This window comes from Octopus sinensis, linkage group LG4 (genome assembly GCF_006345805.1).
Source record: "Octopus sinensis linkage group LG4, ASM634580v1, whole genome shotgun sequence".
NCBI lineage: Eukaryota > Metazoa > Mollusca > Cephalopoda > Octopoda > Octopodidae > Octopus > Octopus sinensis.
In genome coordinates this window covers 51,417,353-51,431,391 of record NC_043000.1, presented here as the reverse complement: position 1 = coordinate 51,431,391, position 14,039 = coordinate 51,417,353, and the positions used below count along the sequence as shown (strand labels likewise).

Below are 14,039 nucleotides of genomic sequence, written 5' to 3'. Positions count from 1 at the left end.
TAAATACATGAGTGCAGGTCTGGTTGATAGGATAGAGTAAAACCAGCAATTTGGCTGTGTTTGTCTTGTTATTGACTCTGTATATTGCATGTGTGCATGTAGGTATATGCATACTTGTTATATACATACACACACATGTATACATATTTTGTGTACTGAAAAACAGTTAATCACAATACCTTCTTTTACTACAGTTCCTCTTGTGAATGTATTTTCTCCCATATTATATTCCAGTATATAAGGAGAGGACTGACTGATAGCAGATAGTAAAATCTATTTCATTCTATACATGAGAGAATAACTAAATGAAGTATTTATACAACTAAAATATAATCATGTTCAGTTTATTCTCAGAAGAGCTAAAAGCAACATTATGGAGACAGGTATACAATCTGACAGATTTATGCTATTCATTGCTTTAAATACTCATTTTGCTTTTGAACAAATGAAACAAGCAATGTACAAGAATATAATTCCATCATTATTTAATATTTACAACTAATTTTTGCATGAATCATACAAATTTTACGAGTTCTTATATATGATTTAATACATAAACTATGTTAAAATATAGGCATTATTTAAGAAATAAAGAGTAAAATGTATAATAAAAATGTCTTTCATGGGAGCAAGTAATGTTCAATTCTTTACGAATTCTTATTCTGAAAGGCAGTTATTTGTGAGAAACTAGCACAATAAGCAGTCGTATTGAAAAGAGAAGTTAGTAATTACAACAATAAATACTGACTTTGTAGGATAAGAGTTGGTAGAACCAGAAGCAAGTTATATATGCTATTGTTGTAAACTATTTGACTCTAGGACTGATATTTAGAAATATCTTTCTGAAGTAAATGTCAATGGGAAAAGATTAGACAACATTAACTGTAATATATTGTAAGAAAAGAACAAAAAAATAAATGCAGAAAGAGAAGTTAAAAGAATATAAAACAGGAAAATGCAAAATCAAAAACAGACAGATATGACTATCCACTGTGCTCATATGTGGTACTGCTATGGTACTGCTGATGTGTAATGTAAACATTCTCACTGTACAACTAACTTATGACTTGAATATTGATTGTCATCATAAAAGTAATGATATCTTCATTCCAACTTGCTTGTGAAATATTCAAGCTGTCCAACCAACACAAAGATTTGCTATGTTCATCCTGCCTCATCAATAAAATACTGGACCTTTGATCTAACACAAACTGAAAGAACATAAGCATACACAAAGGTTCACATATACCATAAATATAATTATACACACACCTAACAAGCATAAACGCACACCATGAACACAAGTACATATTCACACATATCATTAATACACTCATAGGTATACTTAAACTCCATAAACAGGTTAGACATTTATTACAACTCATCAATAAAATTCTTATGAAAAGAATGATAAATATAGTTTTAGCTTTCCTATTGGTTTTTAAATTTCTCATAAGAAAATATTTAAAATCGATTATTTTGCTAAGGAATTTAAATAAGAACCCATAGAAAAGAAATATGTTTATCAGAATAACAAACCTCCATGATAATACAAAGAACAATGAGATTTTACAGCATTAATGTTCACAGAGAGGTGGTAAGTTTTAAGAAGGAACCTCAGAAAATCAGAAGAAAATATATGAAAGAATTTATAGGCTAAGATCAATGCAGTTATTTTCTCTGTATTTATAGCAATTACATCAAATTTAAAAGTTGTAGTAATATTGAATTCTTTTGTAAATATTGATTTCTTTTAAAGATGTACTAATATTTAATATTTCTTTTGGACAGTTAATTGGAAGAAATTGTACAGCACCAGTCAAAAAGAATTAAAGTATTAAGTTTTATCTTTCTGTATTGCGAGTTCAAATTCTGCTTAGGTCAACATTATCTTTCATCTCTCTCTTTCTCCATCTTTGGTAAAATAACCATGAGATTTTATCTACATAGAATGGCCTATCATATGACGGATGAGAGGTAGGATATTAGCTACCAAGTCTTTAAATTTCTTTCATTCTGTGAACAGTTTTATCTTCCTTTATGGTGCAAATAAACTTGGCAAAGGTATGATTATCACAACTCATTTTTTTTTCCCAATAAAAAAATTTCAGTTTTCAAGTCAGTATAAAAAAACAAGCAATGTAAATGTTTTTCAATATATTTTAATATAACGCTTTGAAGTTTCTTTTACTGTAATTATTACATCAAGCAATTATTACATCTAAATTTTAAAATTAACTTGAGTTGGTATTTTGTATTGAAACATATTTATAAAGTCTAAAGAGAATAAACATAATGGAAGAAAACTATTATCTTGGAAGTCAATAAATTCTTCTAACAAAAGAAAGATATTTACCATTTTGTATATGAAATAAAATACTATTAATTTAATGCTACAGAGGTCTAGAATTCTCAAAATATTTTATACTAAAATGTAGCCATTTATATTTCCATGTCATCTGACTGAAAGCTAATTGCAGTATATATTCTTTTGTCAAGAAAGATTAAATACAAATAAAAGGTTCTATCTCTGAATTTTTATGTATTCTGCTATTATTGTAATTATTAAGGTATTCATTGGTTGGCTATAGAGTATTACATTGACTTGAAAGGCAACTTTCCAACTGATGGTAGGAAAAGAACCGAAAAAGATCAGATAACTTAGATCAGTAGCAATATTGGTGTAGTCATTACTTTTGGTGAAACATTTCATAAATATTTCTTGCAAGATAAATTTATTATTAATTTCTTTCACTAGTTTTACAATGATTTGCTCAAGGAAATGTAGATGGGATGGTTCAACAAATTTGAATATCTGCATATAAAATGATGTAGAACATGATTTATATATAAAGCACAATAAGAAAATTTTTAAGTATTGAGGAGAAAATAGCAAATTGTCTGTGGCAGAGTTTGGAAATATAACCTTTTTAATCAAAATCTATAATTGTAACCCTGCAGTCATTTTTTTTCTCATAAAAAAAATTAAGTATCAAAATCCAGCTGAAGTATGAATTTAAAAACATCTACATCACAGTATGAATTATATGTTTTCTTTTATGTTAAACCAAGAAACTATGCTAATGTATTAAACAGCTCCTTGACATAGAAATAATTGGAGTTAAGAATACTGATTTCTTAGAAAATGAAAAGTTGTGATGTTCATATATTTCCCAAAGGTAATATAAGCATAGTGAATATAAATAAATCTCCACAAGTAAGTGAAACTGCTGAAGGCTAGCAATTTCAGAAAGATCTCAGAAGCTTTCAGTTTCTATTGAATATTTCTTTTGAGTAAGTTTCCATGCAAACTGTTATAATAAAATGGTATAGTCTATTAACCTAATGTAGTTTTTTTTATTAGTATCTACACTTAACAACTCTAAAACAAAGTGAAAGGCTAAGTTGGATGAGAAGAAATTGAACTCAGCTGTCTGAAGTTTAATCCCGAATACTGTAATGTAATTCATCACACTACTGTCTCAGCAATTTCTGCTTCCAACAATTATTACTAACATAACATAAACTTTTGATATATAATCTTAAAGGTAATATGACACTGTCTAGTATATTTAAGATTGATAAAAGACATGGTAAAGAATTGGAAAATGCTCTCACATTACAATAAAAATAAAAAATTAGGACAGCAACGAATGACCAATATAAAGAAACTATGTTATTCTGATTCATCTATTAATAAATGGAAGTGTCGTCAAATAAGAGAGCAGCTTCACTGAAATCAGGAATTATGGAAATCTTAAATTTTGTTAAGTGGAGTTTATAAGAAGGAAAAAAAGAACAAGTTGGAAATCAAGAAATTTATTAAGAGAAAAGAAAAAGATAGCCTAAGGTAGTTCAATAATTTGATATAGAACTTAAGCTTTCAGTAAGACTGCAAATTATGAGTTAAAATTTTTCGTCATTGACCAAACGAATTTTCCAAATTATTTTCCTTCATATATTTTATAAGAAATGAAATAAATAATTTGTTATATATGTGTATGTACACATATATACCCACATTATGGATAAACACTTATATTTGTGTATGTGTTTGTCCATAAAATGTACATGTTTACACACAACATCATAAAGTGCAATATTTCACCACTAATAAAAAGAGTCATGGTTATATTTATCTTATTTTCTCTGCATCAAAGTTAAGATATACATATTTTTAAAATAAAGTGGGCGAAAAATCTAGAAATATGAAATGAGATTTTGACTAGACATATTTAGGGAAATATACCGAAGTCTGCATGTAAGATAATCCTTTTTTGTTATGGGCTTGAAATTTTGTAGAGGGGACTAGTTTGTTCACATTGCCCCCAATGTTCAACTGGTGCTTATTTTATCAACCCAGAAAACATGAAAGGCAGAGTTAACTTTGGCAGCATTGAAATTCAGAGGTTTCTTTGCATAATACTAAAATTATGTGTAAGTGCATATAATTTATATAGAGAATGAATGTGGCTAGGGACTGGATTTAAAATAAAATATATTACTAGTGATATTATTTCAGAGTTTTGGCAATTCTGTTTATATCTATTATAAAATATTCATTTACTTCTATCATTTAGTGACACATACACACACACACATCAGGACATGTGAGAAATGAATATAGGAATAATTAACCTTGTAACTTCCATAGCCAAGACCAAAGAAGTTTACTGTGACAGCCACATGATTCTCTGAATCCATATTTTCTACTACTCCTATATATATATATATATATATATAATTACAAATTTGGGATTTTACCAATAGAATCACAACTCCTATTTCAGGATAACCTTACTGTATGGAATACACATAGAAAGTTATATCCAATAAAATAATATAAGTATTTAGAAAACCTACTATAAAATACAATAGAATTATTTTTTAAACTTATTTGAAAAAATATATATAACTTACCTGTTATTAGTCTGTGGGGAAAGAAGATATTTTTAATCAACGCTACACATGTTTCTGTGCTGGTGGGGTGTTTATATTTTTAGAAATTAAAATTTAAGAAAATTTTTAAAATTAAAAAATTATAAACCTAAAATTACATGACCAATATATAGAGAAAATAATGAACCTAAGGAAACCTTCAATGACTATAATATAAACACATCAAATCCTACAACCTATCTGTATAAACATTAAGAGAATTAATAATTTAGTGTAAGATTTACCCCTTTCTATACAAGTATAAATAAAACATTTTTTAATGTCAAACATAAGTTAATAGTATTTAAAAAGATTATTTATTAAAAACCACTATATATGTTATAAATTTATTGAATAAAACTAATAAAAAATCTAGTAAGGAAGAATACTTATCGACATAATATTTATTCCTTCTCATTCTCGTTCAAATGGTTGCTCCCTCTGTCATGCACTAAGTCGGAGTGTTTCCTTAGGTTTATCATTTTATATATATATATATATATATATATATATCGGTAATGTAATTTTAGGCGTTTAATTTTTTTTTATTTTTAAAATTTTCTTAATTTTTTAATTTCTAAAAATATATTTGTAATTTACATAATTTTATTATATCTTTATTCATATTCTTATTTTTCTATTTGATATGACTTGTAATATGTATTTTTACCTGATCCATCAATAATAATAACAATAAGATAAATAGCCTGAGGACGCACTGGTGGATTTATGTATTAGGTATAGCCTTGACAAACACCCCACCAGCACAGAAACACATGTAGCATTGATTAAAAATATTTTCTTTCCCCACAGACTAATAACAGGTAAGTTATACATATTTTTTCAAATAAGTTTTTAAAAATAATGCTATTGTATTTTATAGTATTTATTGGATATTATATTATTTTATTGGATATAACTTTCTATGTATATTCCATAAAATAAGGTTACCCTGAAATAGGAGTTGTGGTTCTATTGGTAGAATCCCAAATTTGTGATAATATAAATGATACTGTTTACATTGCATTAGTAAAGGGTAAAATGGGACAACATCAAACAGAGAGGCATGGAATACTGACCAAAGGCGTCCGTCTCCTCCAAGACAATGCCCCAGTTCACAATGCACATGTTGCTCAGATGAAAGCACACTCCAGTAGCTATGAAATCCTTCCTCATCCCCCTTACTCTTCTGATCTCACATCATTTGACTTCTGCCTCTTTCTAACCATGAATTCTTTTTCAAAGAAGAAACACTTTTTGGATGATGAACTTATTTCTGAGATAAAGTATTGGCTCCAGATGCAACATACCGACTTCTACAGATGAGGTCTTCATAGCTGCATGAAGTGATTGGAGAAGTGTGTGACCTTTGATGGTGGCTATGTAGAGAAGGACTAATAACTAAGCCAAGTTTTGTTTACCCTAGTCTTTGGGAAGTGGGTCAGGGGTAATCTTTAATGAACACCCCTTGAATATGTGTGTATGTGTGTGTGTATCATCATCAGCATCATTTAACGCCCAATTTGTGACTTCTGTCATGGGTTGGATGGTTTGACAGGAGTTGGCAAAACAGAGAGCTGCACCAAGCCCTAATTGTCTGTTTTGATAAGGTTTTTATGGCTGGATGCCTTCCCTAATGCCAACCACTTTACAGAGTGCACTGGATGATTTTATTGTGACAGTATGGCATGTGCTTCATATGTGGTACCACACACACACACATTTATCATTTATAACATTGTAAAGAAAAGACATTTATTTTACAATAATGTCCAGCACGAATTAACTTTTAAGTATTGTCCTACTATACAAGTTACATTCTGATAAATGATAATAAAGTACAATAGTTAGTGTACTAGGAAGATTCAGAAATTCAGCATTTCAGATACTTGACATTCTTTGAAGAGAAGAAAATTTGTGTATGACAGTAGTATAGTCACTTGAGTGAAAGAGAATTTGAAGAGCAAAGTGGAGGCAGAAAGCAATGGGAAGCAAAAAAAAACCCAGAAAACCCCCAAAAAAGTGTGTGTAGTGGAAAAAATGTGAAAGTTCCTAGCAACAATCACACCACTTGAAAAAAGGAATTTAAGGAGTGGTAAAGATAAGACATGGGGAAGAGATAAAGAAAAATGAGATGAAAACAATACAAGGCAAAATCTTATATGCATACAAACATGCATAACACAGTTATAAACTAGCAACACAGAAACATGCAGATACACAAATAAAATGTCAGTTCACTTATAGATTAAGATACTACAATATAATAATGTAGGAATTTCCAGCTTGTGCAAAAGGAAACAGAAACTCTTTGATTTATATTTATATAAGTCAAAATATTTTAACCCAATAGACATCTGTCATAAGAACTGAAATCATCAAATTTGAGCATCTGGTTATAAGGATACTGTTGTAACTAAGTATTAATCTAAAATATAAAGTATAGAAAATGGACTGAATATGCTTTGATTCAGATTGGAGGAACCATTTGCATAGCATTGTAGAAATATGCAAGAGACAGAAAAAAACCTTATTCATTTGTAATTCAACATCTGTGGTTTGGTTATTCAACAGAAATTGAAACCTAAGATGTTATAAATCAGTCATGGGCAACCTTTTCTGAGAAGCAAGCTGTATGTGACACAGTATTTAGGCATGCTATTTAGAAAGTCTTGTGAACTACATGTGGCCTGCATACCACAGACTGCCCGTTCCATGACTGCTATAAATCAACTTTAAAATTTCTGGTTTTCCTCTTGCCTTTTTGGCACGAATCATCCAGATAATGATTTTTCCCATCACAGAGAGTAAAAAAACAAACTCATCTTATATTTGTAGTTCCATTGTTTGCCTTTGTCTGTATTTAAACTGCATGTATAGTTTCACTTTCATGCATAGAAAATATAATAAACATGTAAATAGAACTGTTACATTTTGTTAGTATACTCTATGATCTATTCTAATTTAAACAATAAATTTAAAACTTCTGATTGAACAGAAAAATTAATGTTGAAAGGAAAATGATGCTGTTGAAGAGATTTAGTGATTTGTGTTTAGATATTATTGATGACAATGGTAAGAGAAATATATATTTAGGATAAAATTATATTGTTAGTTTTATTTTGTATATTAAAAATATTGTTATATGTTGGATTACTATGATATATCAGGATTTTATACTGTGCAGTTTTATAATTCACTGATAAAACCATTAAATGAGGGATGATTTTATTTTTGAAAATTTTGTTACAGCATAATATTTTATATGTTGGTGTAATAAAATGTCTATCAATCAAGAGGTACTTCCTCCTATTGCAGGAAGAATTTCTAGTCTAAAGAGAGGAATTTTGAGAAGAGGACTATAATTTTGTTAATGCTTTAATTTATAAACTAACTAGAAGTCTGTGTGTGTGTGGGGGGGGGGGGTTTACATATAAATAATGAAAGTTTTCTGTTATGGTCTAACAGCCATAAATTATAATTTCTAACTGTACTACATTATAGAATTAATTTTAATTCAGTCTTACATTGACAGTATTGAAACTTTAAAAATTTTTATACATGGATGAGGTATCTATCAGGATAAAAGCCAGAATGTGCATGTTTGTTTTTTGTATCGATTTTGACTTGACTAATGTAAAAAAAAAAATACTATTTATTATAAAGAATGACTTGAAATGACTCTGAACACTAATAGTGGGCACTAGCATATTTTGATGTAGTACGCCAATATGCCTACTTGAAGTTTTTACAAAGCAGATGTCCATGAGTATTTTTCCCCAGTCAATCTTTTAGGCTTCTATGCTACTCAGTGTTCATTCACAAACGGACCCCCCCCCCATCACAAATCTTTCTTGCCAATGAGGTCTAAGATGATTGAAATATGTCAAATGTCGTTGTCAGCATACCGCTAAAGATCAAATTCCTTCATAATTACATTCTATATTTGATTAAATCCATTAATTCTAATTACTTAAAATTGGTGGGTTGTCTCTCTTTTTGACCACAATTTGTCTGGGATAGCAACTGTTCTCATCACTAAAGGTGTAATTTTATAATTAATACAAGTACTCACTTTATTATTATCATTATTATTATTATTATGACAATTATTCTTAGCACCCATTAATGAAAGGAACATTTTTCTTTGTATTCCAAATGGACAGAAATTTGTCATTCTTTTCAAGACTGTTACTAGCTTTCACATCACTTCCATAATCAACAAAACGAAGGTTTTTTTCCCCATCCTTTTGTAGTTGTAAATTTTGTGGCAATCTAGTCTTTCTCAAAAAACTAGTAGTATGAAGGAAACATTGTAACAATTATGGTAATTGCAGAGCGCAACCATTTCAAATACTTGTTTTGTTTAAACATGAAGTAAGAATACCATTTAGATTTAGATTTTGTTATATTCATTAAGATGTTGGATTGCTATAACGCACACTTCAGTATACAGTATACAAAACTTTGTGAGTTTGTTAATTCCCTATGGGTTGTTAATTCCTCATAGAGTTTATTAATTTCTCATGAGTTGCTTAAATCCTCATCACCACTGTTATATCCTTAAAATGTTGGATTGTTATAATGCCCACTTAGGTATATTTAATAAAACCAGTTTTTGTAAGTATACTTTAGTAAAACCAGTAAAGGCACGACTATTTCTGACCACCTGCTACATACTCTGGTACTTCACATACTTCTCTTTACTTATAGTAACTAGATTATTCCATTCATCACGTGGGAGGGGTGTACCATTATTACTAATTCCTTACAACATATTTATACTTATTTGCACTTTCTTATTATGAACTAACAGATTCTAAATTACAATCATTATTTCTCATGATTATAATCTAAATGAACAAGCAAGATCCAAACTCTCATTGATTACAAAACAAATATCTGCATTGTCTAAAACAAATTGAACTATTGGAGGGCTAGTATTTTGATGAATACTCGTCTCAGTTCATACAGCTTGCTACATGTAAACCTGAAAATGAAGCCTCCAAATTATAGTTAAGCATCTTCCCAATATGCCACATAGGCAGATTGACTAATCTAAAAGAACTATATACTTTTGCTTGTATTTCCCAGCTGTTGCTTTTTAATTATAAAAATGAAAGGTATTTTGGTATAGAGTCTGAACAGAGTAAGAAATATACTGACTTGTAAAATAGTAACATCATGAAACTAATTTATACTTCAAAGAAGTAGTTGACAAGGTTCATTCCACAAGTTAGTTCCAAATATAGGAAGTTAGATATTATTAAGACCATACTTTTACCATCATAAAAATAAATTTAGTTGAATGTTACATCCAGTGTTGGATGTACTTGTTACCTAAAACCTGAGTACACCTCTGAAAGCAGGGAGAGCTGCAATCAAGATAAAGCTATTTTATCAGTTTCTATCACAGTACAAGGCTCAAGGTTCTGATTAAAATTGAAATATCTAAATGGATACCTATTAAATTTGTGATAATATGGAATTAGAATATTTACCATCTTATGTTGGTCTCTTACTTTTAATTAAACATTCAAAACATTCAACATTAATATTTCATTTTATTTTGTTGAAGTAACACATGATTTCTGAATAATTTCTTATTTTTAACCTGTTGATTGTTTTGTTTTGCAAATAAAGCAAAAAACATAATTTTCTAAAGTGGTGGGAGAAAGTATGGTACCAAATAAAGCCCATACAGGAGGAACCAAAAGTGCAAAATTGAGAAACACTGTTGTTACATGTTACGATTATCTCCATAAATTTAATCCATTAATACACAGTGTCCCCAAGACAGGATAGTTGGTATAAAGAATTTATTGGTTGTAATTATCTCCTAGTGATACAGTATTTAGTGCAATATATTAAGACAACTTTTGTGCATTTATAATGAAAAATATTCAAGCAATATTCATCTCTGCTTTTCATGTTTTTTTTTCCATTCTGTCTGTGACCTTTATACTGTGCAGTTCCTACTCACCACAGTGATCAACACAGGCCTCTCAGAAAAGTCTTTAGCATAACGATAAGCATTGTATTTTCATAGCTACGTAATCATCACCTTATTCCAGGTTAGCACTAATCACAGTTAATGATATCATGTCATTATAATTTCCTATATAATGAAATCTCTGTCTTCATCCACTGTTATTATCATTAATAATGATACGAACACTGCTGCCTTTTATTATCACCTTTCACAACCACTATACCAAAGTAATCATTAAACTGTGTAAATTTCAATAAAATTCTTCATGTTTATTTCTAATGATTTTATTAAGGAGGATTCTCTGATTACAGTTCTGTGGATATAGCAGCCAGTGTCAAGAATTCCAGTATTATTTAATACTGACAGTTGTGGTTAAAGGTTGCATATAACAACAATAAACATACTCATAGACTTCTATCAGCTAACATACACCAGATGAGCTTTCTTGTTCATACAGGTATTCCATTTCAATTTTTTTCTCTTTGTTTCCACACAGCTCTTCTTGTTAAATTGTGGGATGCTGCTGCTGTTGCCTATGATGATGCTATAACAGCAACTGGAACAATTTGAAATGCGCACATATTTCTATGCAATGCAAGCCCAGGTTTTGACACATTAACGGGACCAAACACACTGCCACTGAGTTCAGAACTTGCCTCACCATTTTATTCATGAAAACAATTCATCATAGGTATTTTATTGTTTCTATGTTATTAATGATATGAACACTGTAGTCTTTTATTATCATCTTTCACAATCATTAAACTATGTACATTGCAATAAATACAATCTTCCTTAATACATTTGCCATATATAAAATTATATGGCCAGTGTATTAAAGGAGATTCTTGGATTATCATTCTTTAGATATTGCAGCCTGTATCAAGAATTCTAATGCTATTTAATAGTGACAGTTGTGGTTAAAGGCTGATTCTTAAATTTTTATATCTAATACTATAAACATACGCATAGACACATGTTCACATTATTTAGGCTTGAATAGCATTCTTAACTCTAACTATTTATAATTAAACAGTTGCTACAAGGATTTATATAATTTAAATGTCTATTAACTTTACACTAGGAATGTTTGCCTTCCAAACAACTTTTGTCAGGTACTCCCAAGGTGTTCTGTTTGGAAGTATGTGTATGTGATTAGCCTAAGAATTGTGTATTTGTATAAATAACTCAAGCGAAGAATATAACAAGTAAAGCATAGTATAAATAAAATGTAGAAGACAGTGCCCTGTGAATCCATAAGCATGAAATAAGTCAATTTAGACATATAAAAATGTCAGTTGTCTGTCTGTGTGAGTAGATATGAATATAAATATGTGTGCATGTGTGCATGTGTTTTTATTTGTTAGTCTGTTTTATGCTCCTTTATCTATGCTTTCATTGTTAGGATTTGTAATCTGAGTAGTTGCTTACAGACAGATGTCCTTCCTCATGCTAACCCTTTCCCATTTTTCAAGTGAAGATCTCTTGTTCCACACAGTTTCAAAGGCACAAAGTGACTGAACAATTTGTTGAAAGGAGAAACTGACAACAACACTACCCAATGCACTTTCATATGAGCAATCACATATACAAACACACACACACATGTGTACACACAATATTTGCATAACAAAATGCATAGTATGTGAATTATAAGTCAAACAGCCTAAAGTGACTTTTCTCTAATTTACTTCATCTTGTACTAGCAACAGGAGAAGCAATGGGGCCATAGAAAATCTACCTCAATAATTTTCATCCAGCCCATATCAGAATTGATGATGATGGTACATTGAGAGAGAGATAAAAATTAAAAGTGAGACAAATACACCATGTACACGCAAAGCAAATGAAGTGGATAATAAATAAAAAAGAAAGAAATTATTGAGAAAGAGTTTCATGAAGACACAGTGAGAAAGAAAGGATCAGCTAAATACTCTCACACATCTTTGACAATTGAAATACACTGTATAGAGATGCAGCACGGATTTTTGTTAGTGAACAGGTCGCGGTCTTAAAGCAACGAAAATATTTTGACAAATTAAACTTAAATGTTGAAGTGAATCGAACGGCTTTTGTGTGTTTCTTAAATGGCTTACAAACACCTTCCACGCTGCAATTGTTTTCATTTCAGCACACGATCTCAGATCAAATCACTTGCTATGCAAGTACATCTCCGTAACTGAATAGTTTGTTAGCTCAAATGACACACTTTACAAAATATTTATCTCACAGGTGATGATGACAAGAATTTTGACAGATATAGAAATAACTGTATAATATAAATGAAACCTTGTGTGTTCAACAAACTAATGTTTGTTTGATTTGCATAACTTCAGACAGTTTAAATTCTAAGATGTTTCTAGACATATATCCTATGGAATACAAACTTCTAGTTTCAACTCCATATATAAATAGACTTTTCAAATTTAAAGAAATTCTAGATCAAACTGTTGATGCCAAAACTGATTATTCTAGAATAAAATAGAAAATGAACACAAAAGTTTATGTGTTTGTGAAAGGAGTGGTGCATAACCTTTGACACATGCTCTGGATTATTCAGTATTGATTCAATAACATGAGGGTCCTATTTTATCACTCCTTATTTGTAAAGCATAAATGCTTGAATAAACATCTTGAAATTTTGCTTCTTTAAGTTCCAAACTATATCACTTGGCATCTGTGAATGTTTTGTTGATCTGATTAGGAATGAATGAAGACTATATGAAGAAGAAAATAAACACCTGCTTTTTCCTGTATAGAATTTTTTAAAGAAATGATCCATATGGCATATTTAAGGGTGAAGGTCACTTCTACTGTTATTTGGAAGTGAAAAACATCATATATTTAACAAATTGATGTGTTGAAAGAAAATTTCTAGAGGCAACTCAAAGTGACGTTGTGAGTTACAAAACACTCTAACTCGATTGAACATGTGAAGTTTCATGTAGTCTACAGCAAGAACTGCAACATTTCAGCACAGTTCAGAATCTTATTCTAGAATTTTATTCACACCAAAGCTAATTATTTAAAATATTTTATTCTATTCTATTCATGTATTTATTTGGCAAGATTTAAAACAAGATTAGTTATTATCAAATTAAAACTTAAT

General features: G+C 29.8%; 1 protein-coding gene and 1 long non-coding RNA gene across 13 annotated transcripts in view; one reads left to right on the top strand and one right to left on the bottom strand.

Moving 5' to 3' along the window:
* Window positions 1-14,039, bottom strand: part of LOC115210389 (bone morphogenetic protein 1) — a 2,987,986-nt gene that overhangs the window by 470,224 nt on the left and 2,503,723 nt on the right. The window lies entirely within an intron of this gene.
* On the top strand, window positions 7,937-12,750 carry LOC118762950. Its single transcript, XR_004998703.1, has 3 exons — window positions 7,937-8,013; window positions 11,427-11,621; window positions 12,637-12,750. It is a non-coding gene; the product is annotated as an uncharacterized LOC118762950 (long non-coding RNA).